Consider the following 16,675-nt stretch of genomic DNA (forward strand, 5'->3'; position numbering starts at 1 on the left):
GAAGAATCACTGGTCTGTTGCAGCTTTGAACTCTTACCCGGCGGACATGATGGCCCGCCACTTTGGATGCAGGGAATGCTTCTTGAGTAACCCATGCCCTTGGACAAGGCCCCCAGCCTGATGTTCTCCATGGATCTTCCCCAAGTCTCCCTTCTGGGGGAGACGCTTCTTTTTCCCATAGTCTTAAAACGGTATTTTAGGTCATGCTGTTCTTGAGATATGAACTGCTTTCTCAGCCCTAGACTGGCGGGATCCAAGTATCATTTTGAATTTTGAATAGCCACAGACGTTTTTGGTCCAGGCTCACAGTTTCTTTGGCAATATTAACTCTTTAAAAACTCACTGAGATCCTTATCTATTTGTTCCTACTCAGTTCCATGTGCCAATAGCTGCACCTACAGTTCTTTCTCAGACATTTCTTACTTTTAGGCTTTCTTATCTCATGCCTTTCTTTCAAATTATTTGTGAGTTTCTCAATCTATCAGCCTTTGGTAAGAAAACCACATGTCTAATTTCTTCTCTCTCAACTATTCTGCTCAATTGCAGATATATACTGGGTAACATAAAATTAAATGGATCTCTGCTCTGAAACATCTTATTTTATTCGGAGGTTTAACAAATGGGTGTTATTTATGGTTGCGCCCTTGATTCCAAGCTTTACTCAAAGCTGAATTTTAGTTGTTTTATCTTTTACTGCTTAGCATAATAAAATGTTGCCTTTTATACCCCTACACATGCCCAAATTCCTGGATATTCTCTATTTTTTTCCTGGGCTTATCTTTTTCTTGTGCCTTGTCCAATTCAGCCAGCTAAATAAACACATACCACTAAAATTATTTTTATAGCATTTTCTCTGTTATGTGAAAGTTCATTAGGGACCTCATTTGCCTTCCAAGTTATTATTGGCAGCATTTTTATTAAGTATCTTGTCATTGATAGTATTCTTCCAGCCTCCAATAATAGTTTCAAATTCTGAATCAGCTAGGAAGTATAGGTTTTGTTTAACTAACAAAAGACTTCAAATGGCTTTTAAATACAAAGTTTTATTTTTTGCTCACACTGTTCCTCTAATGTAGATTGGCTGGGTGGGTGGAAGTTTGCTTCTCATCTTCTGCCATCCCAAATATCTTTATGCATCAGATAATGGTGTTGTGCATCATATAATTTTTAATCTTAGTGTCCATTGTGCTGTCTGCATTTTAAGCACTTTTGGCATCAAAACACCAACATTAATTTAACAAATTTATTTTCACTTTTAACATTATCACTAGCTTCATTCAAATAAATAGAAAACTCATAGCCAAAACAATTAAATTTTTTGATTTTTATTTATTCATTTTGGCAGGCTTTGATTCACTTTATCTTTCTCATATAACATTAAGTGGTGGCCAAAGCTGGAATCTGGTGTGGGTCTTTATGAGGTGGGAGTGAATTCCTGACAGGAAGACTTGGTGAACACAATCCCTTTCCAGAGGCCAGGGGTGAGATGGCTTTAGGTCTTAGAAGTGACATCAAAAGTGGCTGTGGCAAGTAGCCAGGATGGCAGTGCAGCCCTGGCTGAGGTGGAGCAGTCATCAATACTGGCCATCATCAGTAGGTTCCTGGGCAGAAGCTGGGACAATGCCTCTGGGGGTGATGATGAGGTGCACCTGTGCAGCCGATCACCTTGTGAGGGATGGGGTGGGGCTTTCTGATCCTAGTAGCTTCACAGCACGGCAATGATGCAGATCATGGCCAGAATAAAGGCCCCATGGTTGGTAGTATCTATCTCCTTGGAGCACTTACCCCCCAGATCGACCTGTCCTTTGTAATCTCTGATGGCAACAACTGTCTTGAACCTGGTCTTCTGGCCAGCACGGGTCTGCTTTTGCATAGGCATAATCCTTAATACTTCATCCTTGAGGGAGGCCCCCAGGAAAAAGTCAATGATCTCAGATTCCCTAATGGGAATGGTCTCCTAATGGAGAAGAGATAGATCTCCTCCAGGGACTTGGACTTCACGTCCTTGGTGAGGCAGCCCAGCTTGGTGACAGGAATCTGCTCCTTGTCCCTGTTTTCCTCCCAGCCTCGGCCCTGCCCCCACCCCAGCCCCAGCCTTGATGCTCTGGGAAGTATTCAAGGAAGCTGTCTGGCCTTCCATTTCAGGGAACTCTCCTGCCAGCAACCTCCTGTATTATCTGCCATTTGGTATTTTCTTGGAGAAGAAACTGAAGCTATCTTATTTTTGAAATTAGTAAACTGGTCCTGAGTTATTGAGCAAAACCAACCTGATGGCTAAGGAGTTGAATATTTGTGGCCCACAACAAAATGAAAACCACAATTGATTTCTCCTTGTTTCAATGTATAGAATATTTGATGGAAATAATATCAGTTTTCATTCTGGTAACATTGAGATGTGGGTGTGGTGTTGATCAGAAATATTTCCAGTCCTCTCCCTGTGCTTCCAGGCCCCTGGGTGGTTGGATAGGTCCGTGATGATTTCTGACCCATAAATAGCAAAGAAAGTGAGACCTTCAAAAATTTTCTTTCCCTTTGCCTCTGTGACTAGCAATATTTGAAGCGATGGCTGGTCAGTCAGCCTGGGTTCTACAGTAAAGAGATGAGAACAAAATTTGAACTTTGTATTTAAAAACCATTTGATCCTTTTCTTTACTTCAACACAAACTATGCCTACTAATACAGAAATTGAAACCAGTATTGGGGGCTGGAAGAACCAACTTGCAAATGTGTTAAGTTAAAAGGAGAATGTATTGCAAACTTGATGGATTATCTAATAGGTCATAGGGGAAAGTTGAACAGGAGAAAAATATGGTTAAAGAACTTGGAGGCATTAGATCCTTAGGAAAAAGTGAATTTGAAGACTGAAATGTACTCAATACTCTTTATTTCAATTTTGCTTTTTTCACGACATCTTCCCCCCAACCTCCCGTTTCACCACAGGTCAGTCTTTCCACAGATGAGAGTATGTGGCTATGGACAGTTTTTAGTTTTATAGATTACTCTGTTGATCACTTGAAACCAACTGGGTTAATTGTGTCCAAAGTACACAAGGAAATCCAAAAAAACAGACTCATTGGTGTGAGCCAGTTATCTACACTTGAGCCAATTGGCTGTGGTTGCAAGTGCAATTACATTCTACTCATGTGGGCAATGTGACCACCCTGTGCTCATGTGGGGAGTGTGATGACCCTGCATTCATGTGTAATAGTGTAATGACCTTATGCTCATGTAGGAGTGAGACAACCCTGTGTATATGTGGGGAGGATGATGAGCCTATGTTTATATGTAATAGTGTGATGACTCTATGCTCATTTGGGAGTGTGACAACCCTGTCCTTATGTGGGAGTGTGATTACCCTATAAGTCATGTGCAATAGTGTGATGACTCTGTGCTCATGTGGAAAGTGTGATGACCCTCTAGTTCATACGTAACAGTGTGAACCCGTGCAACAGTGAACCCATGCTCATGTTGGGAGTGTGATTTCTTTGTACTTGTGTGGTGACTTCCTGTATACCCATGTGAATAATGCAAGGGCTTTGAAGGGGCAATTCCTGCATAGATATCTTCACTACTTGTTCAAGTGTTTTATTTTTTAATGTTTCCTCGCTTAATTTGTTTGTTAAATAGGTCAAATCAACCATTTATGTTTGGATTAATTTAATAAGAGCAAACATTTCCTTTAAAATATGAGGACAACAGAACAAGCAATTCATGAGAACAAGGTCAAATGTTTCCTAGCTGAACTAACATAGTTTCAGAAAGTCTTTTATACACTTGACCTGCCAGTGGAAAGAAAGTTGGAAAGGACTTTATTTATTTCTTAGGGCACTATGGGTCTCAAAAGGTTTGTTACCATACTGAGTCCTGGTATATCTAATTATTTTATGTCCCAACCAAGAAAGAAATTTCCACTCATTTTTCTGGGTTTATCATAGCAGTCTGCAAACAGCAGAATGATTACTTAGAGATGAGTTGAGTGACTCACAACTTAATAGTGATTCCAGAAGCATTGGCTGGCTTCTTTCTAAAGAGTGTGCATTTATTCACTCCTTCTTTCCAAATCGTAGATGCTAACACCATGAAAAATCATTGCCATCCTTCATTGGTAAAGTTAACCATTCCGACTCCCTATTCATAGGGAGTGCATTGTGCATCATGAGCATTTCCTTTCCTAAAATGGAGGTTACAGGACTGACCTCATGTCAAAAGGATACATTGATTTTTTTTTATTTGTTTCTGAATGGCTTCTCTGACCAGAGCTATTTACTACTGCTTATTTTCCTTTACTGTATGCATTTGAAAGAGATGCATGACAACCATTCAGAGTCTGACTTATTCACCTGTTTAGAGTTTGAGGGATAACAACTGCTTTAGAGAAACAGAATAAACTAAATACAGTCCTTGGAGGACTTGGGCCTTTGGAGCAATCTGAGACTTTCCAATGGTTTGGATGGAGAGTTTTCAGCATTTCCTCATCTCTAACAATGTTTATAACTTGTTTATTGTCATCGACAAGAAGGAACCAAAGCTGAATTTTTTTTTAAATAGCAATTTTGGTAGTTATGAGATTAAAATATAATAAAGATCATTTAAAAATATAAATGAGGTTAATATTTACTCAGAGTAAGTGTTCAATATCAGGTTCCTTGAAGCAAACAGGAAGCCGGTTAAAAAAAATCGACCAACCAAAGAATAATAGAGAACAAAATGCCACTCATTTGTCAGATAACAGCGTTTTGTGTTTGTCTCACTTGAGTTTATGCCAGACATTGGTTTGCAGTGGTGAACAAAAATTATATTAGGTAAGTGAAGGAGACCAACAGAAAATACACAGGCATGTGAATTAAAAAAATTAATTACATATATTTCAGTTAGATCTCCTTTTACTCATTGTTAAAATCTTCTGAAGATTCTGTACAAGTTTTATTTCCCATTTGATTTCTCACCTAGACTTTGATATGGTGCATTAGTTTGGTTTTCTCTCCTTTTTTTGGTGTCAGGCTTTCTCTGGCTTTTTATAAACTCTCTTCTTTCTATGCTATTCAAGTAATCTCTTAAAACAAAAGCCTCACTATATCACTTTCAACTTCAAAGTCTTTAATAGTTACCTGTTAGGAGCAATGTAAATTAGGGGCTATAATCTTGAAATTTAGAAACTAGAAATTGCTTTGAGTAATCTGAGATCTCAAATTCTTCAGCTCTTCTAATCCTCCAGGGTTTCAAGACACTAAAATTATTTTTCTCATAGGATATTGGTGAGGACACATTCCCTAGGTTATAATACTTGATAAATGATAGCCGTTATAGTTATTAACTATGTCTTATAAGGCACAATTTCTTTAACACATTACTTTATCAAGGATGCTATGGAAGAGATTTCTCACTGGCTGAGCTTATTCTGGATGATTTTACATTTCCCTTGTAATTCTATATTTTCTGGATCTTTGGTCCACTCTACCCTTAAATTTGTAGTATAGTCATGAAAGCATAATGTTTAGTATGAAAATCCCTGGTAATTGGTTAAATAACCCTTGATTCATATCTTAAAGGCCACAGCATGTTAATGAGACAAGGGATGAGCCTTCTGTATGCTGCCAACATCAGCTGGATGCTGACCAGAGACACTGAGATGAAGGACTTGGTGACTTGGTGGCCATGTTCCCAAGGTCTTATGGCCAGCAGTCCTGTTTTCTGTGGTGATTGTTATTTATAGTCTTGATTTCTGGAACATGTAAGTAAGTCACCTCAAAGGAACTTATCAAAGAAAAGCAAGTAGCTACAAGGAGATAATTTTCCTTATATAATTATGACTTCAAATACAATCACATTGAAAATTACCCATTGAAGTATGTCTTGATTACATTTCTGACTTATGAACTGGCAGTCCCTAAAAATGAGAAATAACATTTCTATAATACTCACAGATCTTAAGTGCTTTATCCAAAATGCTTGTATATCCTTGTCAATCATAGAGATGAAGTTTTTTTGGAAAAAAAAGGAGGGGGGGCAGAGCAATATCTCAATTCAACTATAGCAAAATTACAGTGTCTGATCTGGAAAGTTCTTTCCAAAGTGTCTTCCTCATTTATTTTTCGTTCACAAACAGAAGAGAAAAAGATGGTCCAGAGGTGAAGAAGGGACAGTGAGACTCAAGTGTCTTTTAATTATTCGCCTGCACAGAGTTCTCCTTCACTAGAGGCTAGCTCTTTATATGATCAGGGTTTGGGACACCTTTCCTAGTGTTTGAGGATAAAGGTTGATGATTAAGTCTAGTGGCTGGTGGAGGAAGTGAACTATGTCACATATAAGATAGGAGGAACTAATTTCACTGCTTAACAGATCTAACCAAAAAACAGACAAATAAAATACTATTTGGGCATAGTCCCAGTCCCTTCTTAACTCTTTCAATAGAAGAACATGGTAAATGAAGCTCAATTTCAAAATTTCAGATTATCTTGCAATAATCTGATTGGGTGGAAATGCAGCGGCAGTTCAAGGTATGTATAGAGAGTTGTGGTTTGATAGGTAAGTATTCTTCTGCTTCATAAACACTATGTACATAGAATTCACCTATTTATGATGTCATAGGTGGTTCATGGAGACAAACAACAGCGAGGTACTTGCCAAAAACTTTGAAAAAAGGAAATAAAATTGTCATCAGAGATAATCTAATATCACAGATAAGGCATGTAGTGCCAGTTTAGTAGTTAGGTCAGATTTCACTATGTGAAAAACAGCTCAAAGATCGCCATGGTGAAATATCAAGGTTTGCTTCTTTTTTTTTAAACTTTTTTTTTAAACATTTATTTATTTTTGAGAGACAGAGAGAGACAGATCATGAGCAAGGGAGGGCCAGAGAGAGAGGGACACACAGAACTGGAAGCAGGCTCCAGGCTCTGAGCTGTTAGCACAGAGTCCGACGCAAGGCTCGAACCCACAAGCTGTGAGATCATGACCTGAGCTGAAGTCGGATGCTCAACAGACTGAGCCACCCAGGTGCCCCAATGCTTGTCTCTTGTTCATGATATATGTTCTTCACAAATTACCTGGAGGTCTCTCTTCCATATTTTCTTCTTCTTGGGACCTCGAGCAGACCTTATCTTGAGCATTGTCTGTTGTTGGGTATCTTGGCAGATAAAGAGGATTTGGGAGAGTTTTACACTGGTATTTACATGTTCCAGTCTAGAAGTGACACATGGGTCTTCCACTTGAAACTTATTGGTCAGAGCTAGTCATATAATCTCTCCAAATTCAAGGAGACTGTCAAGGCTCAGAACGGGTCATTATAATCACTACTAGTTCATCTTCAAGAAAATGATTGGCTCACAGGCCAACATGACTATGAACTGTAACCACATTGAAAAAATTTATATAGCTGAAGAATATGTCAACTAGATTGTATGTGAAAGTCAGCTGCCTTAGTAACACAGAAGCAAAGTCATAGATGTAGATGCTGGCAATGGGCAATTCAAATTCCTTCTGGAAAAGAGATGTTTAGATAGATGCACTTGGTCTTTATGGCAGGTCAATCAATCCCTACTGTAGAAATGGAAGCATTATTTTAGCAAAGCCTTAAGTCTGTTCAATACTTGATTCTTTCAATTTCCCTTTATCTCATTTTATGAGGAAGCTTTTCTGTGAAGAAAGGGATAGTCGGGTCAGTATAGTTTTACTTTAAATTAATACTTTGATATTCTGGCTCTAGAAATTGGTTTTTTGTGTGAGATTTTTTAGCTTGAATCAGCTTCTTAAGTTACATAAACTCCAGGATACTGAAGATGTAGAGTCTCTGAATCCATGCAGCTGAAAGTCAAGCATAGAACAGTAGAAGATTCATCAAAGAAGGGGTTTGTTTTGTTTATTTAGTAGTTGTTGTTTGGTATTTTGTCAGGGAAGTTAGTTGGCTTACCCTGTGTAAGAAGTGACATTTCCTAACTTTGTCAAAATCTCTCTCTATTTAGTCTTTGACCATACTAATTTAAATATATCAGGAACACATATGTAGCCCATATTTTAAGTTGATGATAACCAAGTAAAAATCAGAGAATTGCTAGGAAAACTCTTAAAGAAAACCACCTTAATAAAATACATTTCTTTGTCTTATTCTCCCAAAGCAGCACAGGAAATGTCTTAAGGCAATGTTCTAGTAACTACAATTATTGTTGTTATTATTATTATTTATTACTTCCTACCATCACTTGAGACATACAGAGTTCTTTTTTCTAGTGGTATATTTGAATTTAGAAGGATGCTTTGGCCATAATACTCTGGCCAGTAATCCTCAAGATGGAACATTTGAACTTGGGCACCATTTAAAGTACCTGACAGACAGAATGGGAGCTGATCCTTTATTTTACCCTAAGCTCCTCACTTCTTTTAAGTAAGGGGGAGCAGTGTAAAGCAATAACAGTAACTAATAAGTGATAATTCTGTGGGGTTCTCTATATTCTTTTATGAATGAAATCATGAAGTATGTGGTTCCATATGTGGTTGTCTGTTTTTTATCAAATTTGCACTCTAACATTTTCATTTTGTGAGTCAATATCTTTATGTTATCATATAAAGGACCACACAAGCCAGGGAGAACAAAATCCTCCAGGCAACTTCTTACCTCAGTAATGACATACTTGTTTTATATGTCAGTTCGGCTTGGCTATAGTTTCAAGTTATTTAATTTAAAATTGATTTAGGTGTTGTTGTAAAGGTATTTTGTAAATGTGGTTAACATCTACAATCAGTTAACTTTAAAGATTATCCTTGAGAATCTGGTGGGCCTCATTTAATCAGTTGAAACATTCTAAGAGCAAAACAGAATTCCCTAAAGTAAATAAGAAATTGTACCTGTAGAGCACAGTTCAGTTCCTGTCTGAGATTTTCCAGTACCTATTGGTTGTTTCTATGCTAGAACAATTGTGATGCTTTTTTTTCTTGTGTCCTGGGCAGTGGAGAGCTATTGTCACAAACACTTACAAATGTGGAAGTGGATTTGGAATTGGGTGATGGGTACTGAAAGAATTTTGAGAAGCATGACAGGAAAACCCCAGATGGCCTTGAAGAGACTTTTGGTAGAAATATGAAAGTCAAATGTGTTTTTGATGAGATATCAAAGATACAAAGCACATATTATTTGAAACTGGAGGAAAGACAATTGTTTTTATCATGTGGCAGAGAACTTGGCTGAATTGAGGTCTACTTCTTGGTGGAAAGTAGAACTTGCAAATGATGAACTTGGATATTTTGTGGAGGAGATTTCCAAGCAAAGTATGAAAGGTGCAACTAGGGGAATAACAGTGAGCAAAATACCTTTGTATAATATAACAGACCAACAAAATAAACTCATTATCATGTGACGTGATAAGTTCATGATAAGGATAAGCCCAAGGAGTTATAGGAATGCAAAGCAGGGGTACCCAACCCAGTCTGGGGTATTTCAGGGAGACCACTGAGGATGTTAGAAGTTCATTGGGGAAGGGTAAGGAATGGAAAAAGGAGCATGTACAAAAAATCCCAGAAGCAAGAGAATCTAGAAAGTTCATTCAAGAGACTGTGAATAATTATATAAGCCTGGAGTCTCAGGTGTGATGATGACACCAGACAGTAAGAAGGTGGATGGGGCTTAGCTTGGTGATGGTTAGGATGGGTAGAGGGTGGGAGAGAAAGAGAGAGAGAGAGAGAGAGAGAGAGAGAGAGAGAGAGAGAGAGAGAGAGAGAGGTTGGGGTGGGGGAGAGGATGATGGCAAGTCTTCAGGCACAGTAAATGCTGGGTCCATCCCTGAAATGGAAACAAGAGGAATACCAGATTTGTGAAGGAAGACAATTTCAGTTTTCAACATACCAAGTCTGAGTAAATGTAGGACATCCAATGGAAGACGCACAATAAACCACTGGAGTCAAGTGTATGGAGTTCATGAGTGAGATGTCAATTACAGGTGGTGTGATGTTTGTCCATGGAACTTGAAGAGATGAAGAGAATAGTTTTAGGTAGGCCATCTCTAAAGGCAGAGACACAGGCTACAGAAGTAACCGGGAGAAATGTCAGTTGAGAACAGGCTTATTATGAGAAAGTTTTGAACACAGAAATATTGTGACAGTAGAAGTGGAGAGGGAGATCCAGGCAAGAGGTAAGGATAAATGGGCAGAGTGAAGTCTCCAGGAGGCAGAAGGAGATAGGTTCTAGCTTGAGTGGGTGATTTGAATTAGATCTCCTCTTGTGACAACTACCACATTGTATTAGTTGTTTATTGCTATATAACAAACTCCAAACTTGGTGGGTTAAAATAATAGATACTTTTGTCTCACGGTTTTTGTGGGCCAGCACAGCCTAGCCAGGTGTCTCTGGTTCATGGTCTCTCGTGGGACTTATATTAAGCACTGTCAGACTTCTTGCAGTCATCTCAAAGCTCAAGTTCAGGAAAACAGTGACCCCATCCTTCTCCCCACAACAAAGATCAACAATTAGCAGTCCATGGACAGAAGCAGCTCCAAGATAGCTCTGGAGTCCACTTAACAAACTTTAGCAACACAGGGGGAAAATAACCTGAGACTAAGCACCCAAAAAGAGAGTGAAGTCAGCTTCATTTGGACTGCATTATCCCATCCCCAAACCAGCACTGCTCAGCAGCAAAGGGACTTCCCAGCTAGGAGGAATTGCCCTCACCAGACAAGGAAGACTGGGGAAGCAGCTAGCTTCCTCTGCCTTTCGGGGCACCAAGGAAACGTCCTGCTTGGATTTCACTCTACCCTAATTGGCAAAGCCGAGACTTATGGTGTCTCACTGTCTGTGAGGAAAAGAGAAGAAAAGCAGGGGCTAACAGCAGCTACCACAGTCCCCAGTGTTCTGCTTTGAAGGCAAACCTAGCAGATTTCATTTCTAAAGAAACCAAGGAGTAGGACAGCCATGGCAGACCCCTGGAGATTTTGCCACAGGCATTGTGGACAGCCAGGACCCCACAGCTGCTTGTGTGGCCTGTCTTCTGTCACTGGGCCGCACAACTTCACTCGTCTGTAACTAGCCTTTCCAGCCACATCCCTGCATGCTCCCAGCCTGACCCCCTCATTGGCCTCCACTACTGTATCCATGACAGAACCCAGCAGCCAGAACAGTATACACTGACATCCAGGGCTCCTGCAGCCACTAGCGTGCCTACTGTTGGCTCCAGCCCTTGCTGCCTGCCCTGACCCCATTGCCATGTGTGTCTGCAAATGGCCTCTGCTACTGCTGGCCCCTATGGCTACATTTGAGTACACCATCAGCTCTGGCCATCACTGTTGCCTGCTGGACCTGGTCACTGGACCTGGAGGCACCATTGAGCACCCCACAGGCCTTTTAGCTACTAAGTGACTCACTGCTGTGCTTGCCAAGGACTACATACTTGTTGATATATAAAGAAAAAGTGGCTGGGCATGTTTCAAACTTGGGGAGAAATTTGAAATCCAATTTCATAAAGCTCATAGGTCACAAAGAAAAGAAACTTAAAGAGATCCTCTCTAAGACACAAGCGCTGAAAGAAAAATTGCCAACCAAGAATACTTTACCTGGCAAAGCTGTCCAAGGGAAGGCAATAAACCTCTGCTTCTTAAATGGAAGTATACCCAAAATTTTATGGGCATATTTTTTAAACTCGTACCTCCACATCATTGCTGAAAGGAAACCATACAAAAGGTGTTAAAATATTGGGCTGCCACAAAACATTTTTTGATGGCTTATAACAATGATTGCCATCTTTTAGACACATGTTTAAGGAGGCTATCACCTTTCATTTCTGTAAAATATCTCATTAAGGGCTTCTGCACATTGTGAGGAAAGTAAAGCATTTCTCAGAGCAGAAACTTTCATTATGAGAGCGTCGGTCTCACAGATTACTCACTTACATCTGCTTTTAGCAGGGTTATGTACCACATGTGCAGGGAATGTAGTAACTTCATCCTTCTTTTTCTTTCATCAGAGGTATAGAGACCGAATGAGATTTACCAAAACGTTCACCTGCAATGTCTGCCAAATATGCAGATACATTTACTAAGTCGTTTGTTGTTAGATGAGATATCAAGGATCTTTTGTTTTATGTTTTCCATGGTTTCTTTAACATCTTCACAGAATTCAAGAGAATGATTGGAAAGTCCATTTTTCAAACAAAAGTTTTGTAGAGCAAGGAAGAACATTTTTTGTTGCCTCAGTAGGACTCAACATGGCCATTGGTAAGATCTGACAGAATCAACATATACTATAGGGTGCCAGCACATCTATTATCAACATTTTCTATTTTATTTTTAATTATGTATGTATGTATGTATGTATTTATTTATTTATTTATTATTTTAAAGTGCATATGAGCAGGGGAGAGGGAGAGAGAGAGAGAGAGAGAGAGAGAGAGAGAGAGAGAGAGAGAGAGAGAGAGAGTCTTAAACAGGTTCCATGCTCAGTGTGGAGCCCAATGCGGGTCTCAATCTCACGACCCTGGGATCAATGATGCCAAAATCAAGATGCTTAACCATCTGAGACACCCAGGCACCCCCCACCAAATTTTATTTTTTATTGAACAGCAGGCATTTCAATTGTAACCTGAGTCAGAGCATATAACTTCTTAGGTTCATAGAGATGCCATAGGAAAGATATTACTACGTCTATTCATTTGTGAGGTTTGCCTAAACTAATTCACTGGTTGCTTTTCTCAACTGAACATTGGTGTGTTTTTAGGAAACAAACAAAAAAAACCCCTCTACATTGAAAGAAATATGTGCATGTCTCATTTTGAACTTACAAGATTAGGTCTCCAAGTCAGTGCTTTCACCACAAATGCCCCTTTGCTGTGCTCAAGTCTAATTCTTTACTACAGATAGTGCACTGTTCTCTGTTTTGGTTACTTAGCCCCCTGATCCAGTTGTGCCTGTTCTTCCATCTGTCATTAAAATAGCAGAGTCATTTATTCTTCTTTTTAGTGATTTCCCTGTCATGCTGCAATAGATGCATTGTAATCCTTCTCATTTTTGTTATCTGGACTCTTACAAAACATGGTCACAATCATCACAATGTGAAAAAATTAAAACTAGGCTTAATTTTATACAAAGAACAATGACTGATCCAGAGACAAAGTAAAAAGTGGACTGTAAATGCTTATGCTTACCATGCATGTGAGTTGTGTACTTAATGCTTAGAATAAGGCAGTTAAGACAGTGGAGAAATGGGGGACCCTGGACTTTCCTTGTCTCTCAAACACAATTGTATTGAGGTTAGATTACTAGGAAAAACCAGGAAATAGATCTTCTGTGGCAGAAGGATCTCCACAGTTAGAGGGAGACAGCTTGGCAGATACTTGGTGCATAGGTGTGAATTGGGGAGAGAAAACGATGGAAGCCATGGGGGAGAGGAAACCCTTTCTGTGGGGAGACAAAAGGGTGAGAAAGAGAGAGGGGTTGAGAAAGTGCAACATCGAGTTAACACAAGATGAAAACCTCAGTGTACCATAGACTGGGAAGTGAGAAGTACTGAGTGTCCCAGGTTGTTTTTTTTTTTTTTCGTAAACAGCTTTTGGAGCTGAAACTCTGAAGTTTTAGAAATGTGTGACCTTCTCTGGAGTGGAGCCGTGGTGAGTGCTCCTGAGGAGCTGGCACAGAGTGCACAGTGTGGTGTAGACATCTCTGGTATACACAGGGAGAGAACAGTCCCCTTCCTTGAGTACTTTTGGAAAAGGGTTTATTGCCTCTCCAAGGACAAAAGATGCTGTAGGTGCCACCAAAGGTTTTTCATCAGCAAGGTGGAGAGGGTCTACTCCAGAGGAGGAGAGCAAATCCACACCATGCCAGGTCCTTTAAGACTTTGGGTTTTGAATACCAGCTGTGCACCGAAGAGAAGGCACAGAATACTTGTGGCACAGAACAAGCTGACTGCCCTTGCTATTCTGTGAGGGCTGCCTGAACAGCATGAGTTGAGATCGCTGGTCCTGGAATGAGAGGTTGGGGTGGCATCATTTCCACCGCCCTCCAACACCAACATGGTGGGACTTCAGAGAACAACACAGCAGCCATCAGTGGAGGTGGGGCCCTCTTACACCAAACCCTGCCCCTCTGTGCCTGGCAACTGCTTATTTACTGGGGTAAGACTGACTCAGAGCCAATGCAGCTGGCCTTCCCTTCAGATCAATTCACCACCCCCAGGGATCAACAGACAATTCAGTTTTAATTTTTTCCCTCATCCCTTTTTCTTTTGGAACGAGGCTCAGTTTCTCACTTGTTTTTTGTTTGTTTGTTTCTTTATTTTTTTTTAAGGCTTTTGTATTCCTTTCTTTTTCCTTCTGCTTTTGTCTATTTTTCCTTGGAATCAGCCTTACAGTTTTTTTTAAACTCTTTGTGTGTGTGTGTGTGGGTGGGTGGGTGGGTGGGTGTGTTCCCTTTCCTTTTCTCTTTTTATGGGTTCAGGCTTCCCCTCCCCTTCTTTTTTCCAGGGTTACTTCAATAAACAAAAGCACATCTAGTCAAAGGTCCAAACACTCCCTCACTACAAGCAAGGAGGAGCTCTGCAGAGGACTGACCAGTGGGAAAGAGTGGCCAAAATACAACAGCAGACTGCATGCAACATACACCAGAAACACTTCCTGAAGTGCCAGGTCCTGGATAGTGTACGGACCCTTTGTTATATAGCAGAACTCTCAGGTCCAAGAAACACAACAAGGTTTCAAAACATGCAAAAGATAGAAATTTAGCCAAAATGACAAGATGGAGGAATTTTCCCCAAAAGAAAGGTCAAGAAGAAGAAATCACAGCCAGAGATTTGCTCAAAACAGATATAAGCACTATATCTAAGCAAGAATTTAGAACAACAGTCATAAGAGTACTATCTAGGCTTGAAAAAAGCATAGATGACACAAGAGAGATCCATGCTGCAGAGATCAAAGACCTAAAAACTGAAATAATTTCAGGCTGAAATAAAAAATGCTATGACTGAGAAGCGAAACTAACTGGACTGAAGAAACAAAGGAGAGAATAGGTGAAATAGAAGATAAAATTATGGAAAATAATGATGCTGAAAAAAAGAGGGAAAGGAAGTTACTAGATTATGAGGGTAGACTTAATGAACTAAGTGATTCTATGAAATGAAACAATATCAGTATCATAGAAGTCCCAGAAGAAAAAGAGTGATAAAAAGGGGCAGAAGGTTTATTTGAACATATTATAGCAGAGAGCTTCCCTAACCTGGGGAAGGAAAAGGCATCCAAGTCCAAGAGACAGAGAACTTCCTTCAAAATTAACAAAAACAGGTCAACATCTTGACATATCATACTGAACCTTGAAAAATACAAAGATAAATAGAGAATTCTGAAAGCAGCTAGGGATAAAATGTCCTTAACCTACAGGAGTAGACACATAAGGTTAGTAGCAGACCTGCCCACTGAAACTTGGCAAGCCAGAAGAGAGTGGCAGGAAATATTCAAAGTGTTTAATTGGAAAAATATGCAGTCAAGAATCCTTTATCCAGCAAGTCTGTCATTCAGACGAGAAGGAGAGATAAAAACTTTCCCAGAAAAACAAAAACTAAAGGGGTTCATGATCATTAAACCATCCCTGAAAGAAATTTTAAGGGGACTCTCTGAGTGGAGGAAAAAAAAAGGACCAAAGCAACAAAGACTACAAAGGCCCAGAGAACACCACCAGAAATATCAAATTTACAGATAGTACAATGGCACTAAATTCATATCTTTCAATAATCACTCTGAATGTAAAAGGACTAAATGCTCTAATAAAAAGACATTGGGTATCAGAATTGATTAACAAAATAGGATACATCTACATGCTGCCTGCAAGAGACTCATTTTAGACCTCAGGATACCTGCAGACTGAAAGTGAGGGGATGAGAACTATCAAACATGCTAATTGAGGTCAAAGTAGCTATACTTCAGCCATACTGAAGAAAGGTATTATTTCATAATTATCAAGATCAAACAGTTGTAAATATTTATGCCCCCAACTTGGGACAGATTTATCCTAAAGCAGAAGAATACACATCCTTCTCGAGTGCACATGGAACTTTCTCCAAAATAGATACTGGGTCACAAATCAGCCCTCAACAGGTACAAAAAGATTGAGATCATACCATACATAGGTTCAGATCACAATGCAAGAAAAAATTTGGAAGACTCCCAATACATGAAGGTTAAGAAACATCCTACTAAAAAGCGAATGGACTAACCAGGGAATTAAAGAAGTAAAAAAAAAAAAAAACAAAACCCTACATGGAAGCAATGAAAATGAAAACACAAAAGTCTAAATACTTGGAATGCAGAATGCAGCAAAGGCACTCCTAAGAGGAAAAGTACATTGCAACTCAGGTCTATTTCAAGAAGCAAGAAAAGTCTGAAATGTACACCTAAACTTACACATGAAGGAACTAAAAAAAGAGCAGTAAATAAAGCTCAAAGGCAGCAAAATGAGAAAAATAATAAAGATTAGAACAGAAATAAATGATATAGAATATTTAAAAAGAGTAGAAGAGATTAGTGAAACTAAAAGCTATTTCTTTAAAAAGAATAAACACTATTAATAACCCCCTAGCTAGACTTTTCAAAGAGAGAAAGAGAGAAAGAGAGAGAGAGAGAGAACCCAAATAGGTAAAATCATGAATGAAGGAGGAGAGATCACCACCAACACCACAGAAACAGAAACAATTATAACAGAATACTGTGAA

The 16,675-nt window shown here is 39.4% G+C and overlaps 1 pseudogene; it reads right to left on the reverse strand.

Moving 5' to 3' along the window:
* Positions 1 to 1,367: 1,367 nt before the first annotated feature.
* On the reverse strand, positions 1,368 to 7,109 carry LOC115287073 (annotated as a pseudogene).
* Between the last annotated feature and the right edge of the window lie 9,566 nt (positions 7,110 to 16,675).

This window comes from Suricata suricatta, chromosome 3, assembly GCF_006229205.1.
Source record: "Suricata suricatta isolate VVHF042 chromosome 3, meerkat_22Aug2017_6uvM2_HiC, whole genome shotgun sequence".
Classification (NCBI taxonomy): Eukaryota; Metazoa; Chordata; class Mammalia; order Carnivora; family Herpestidae; genus Suricata; species Suricata suricatta.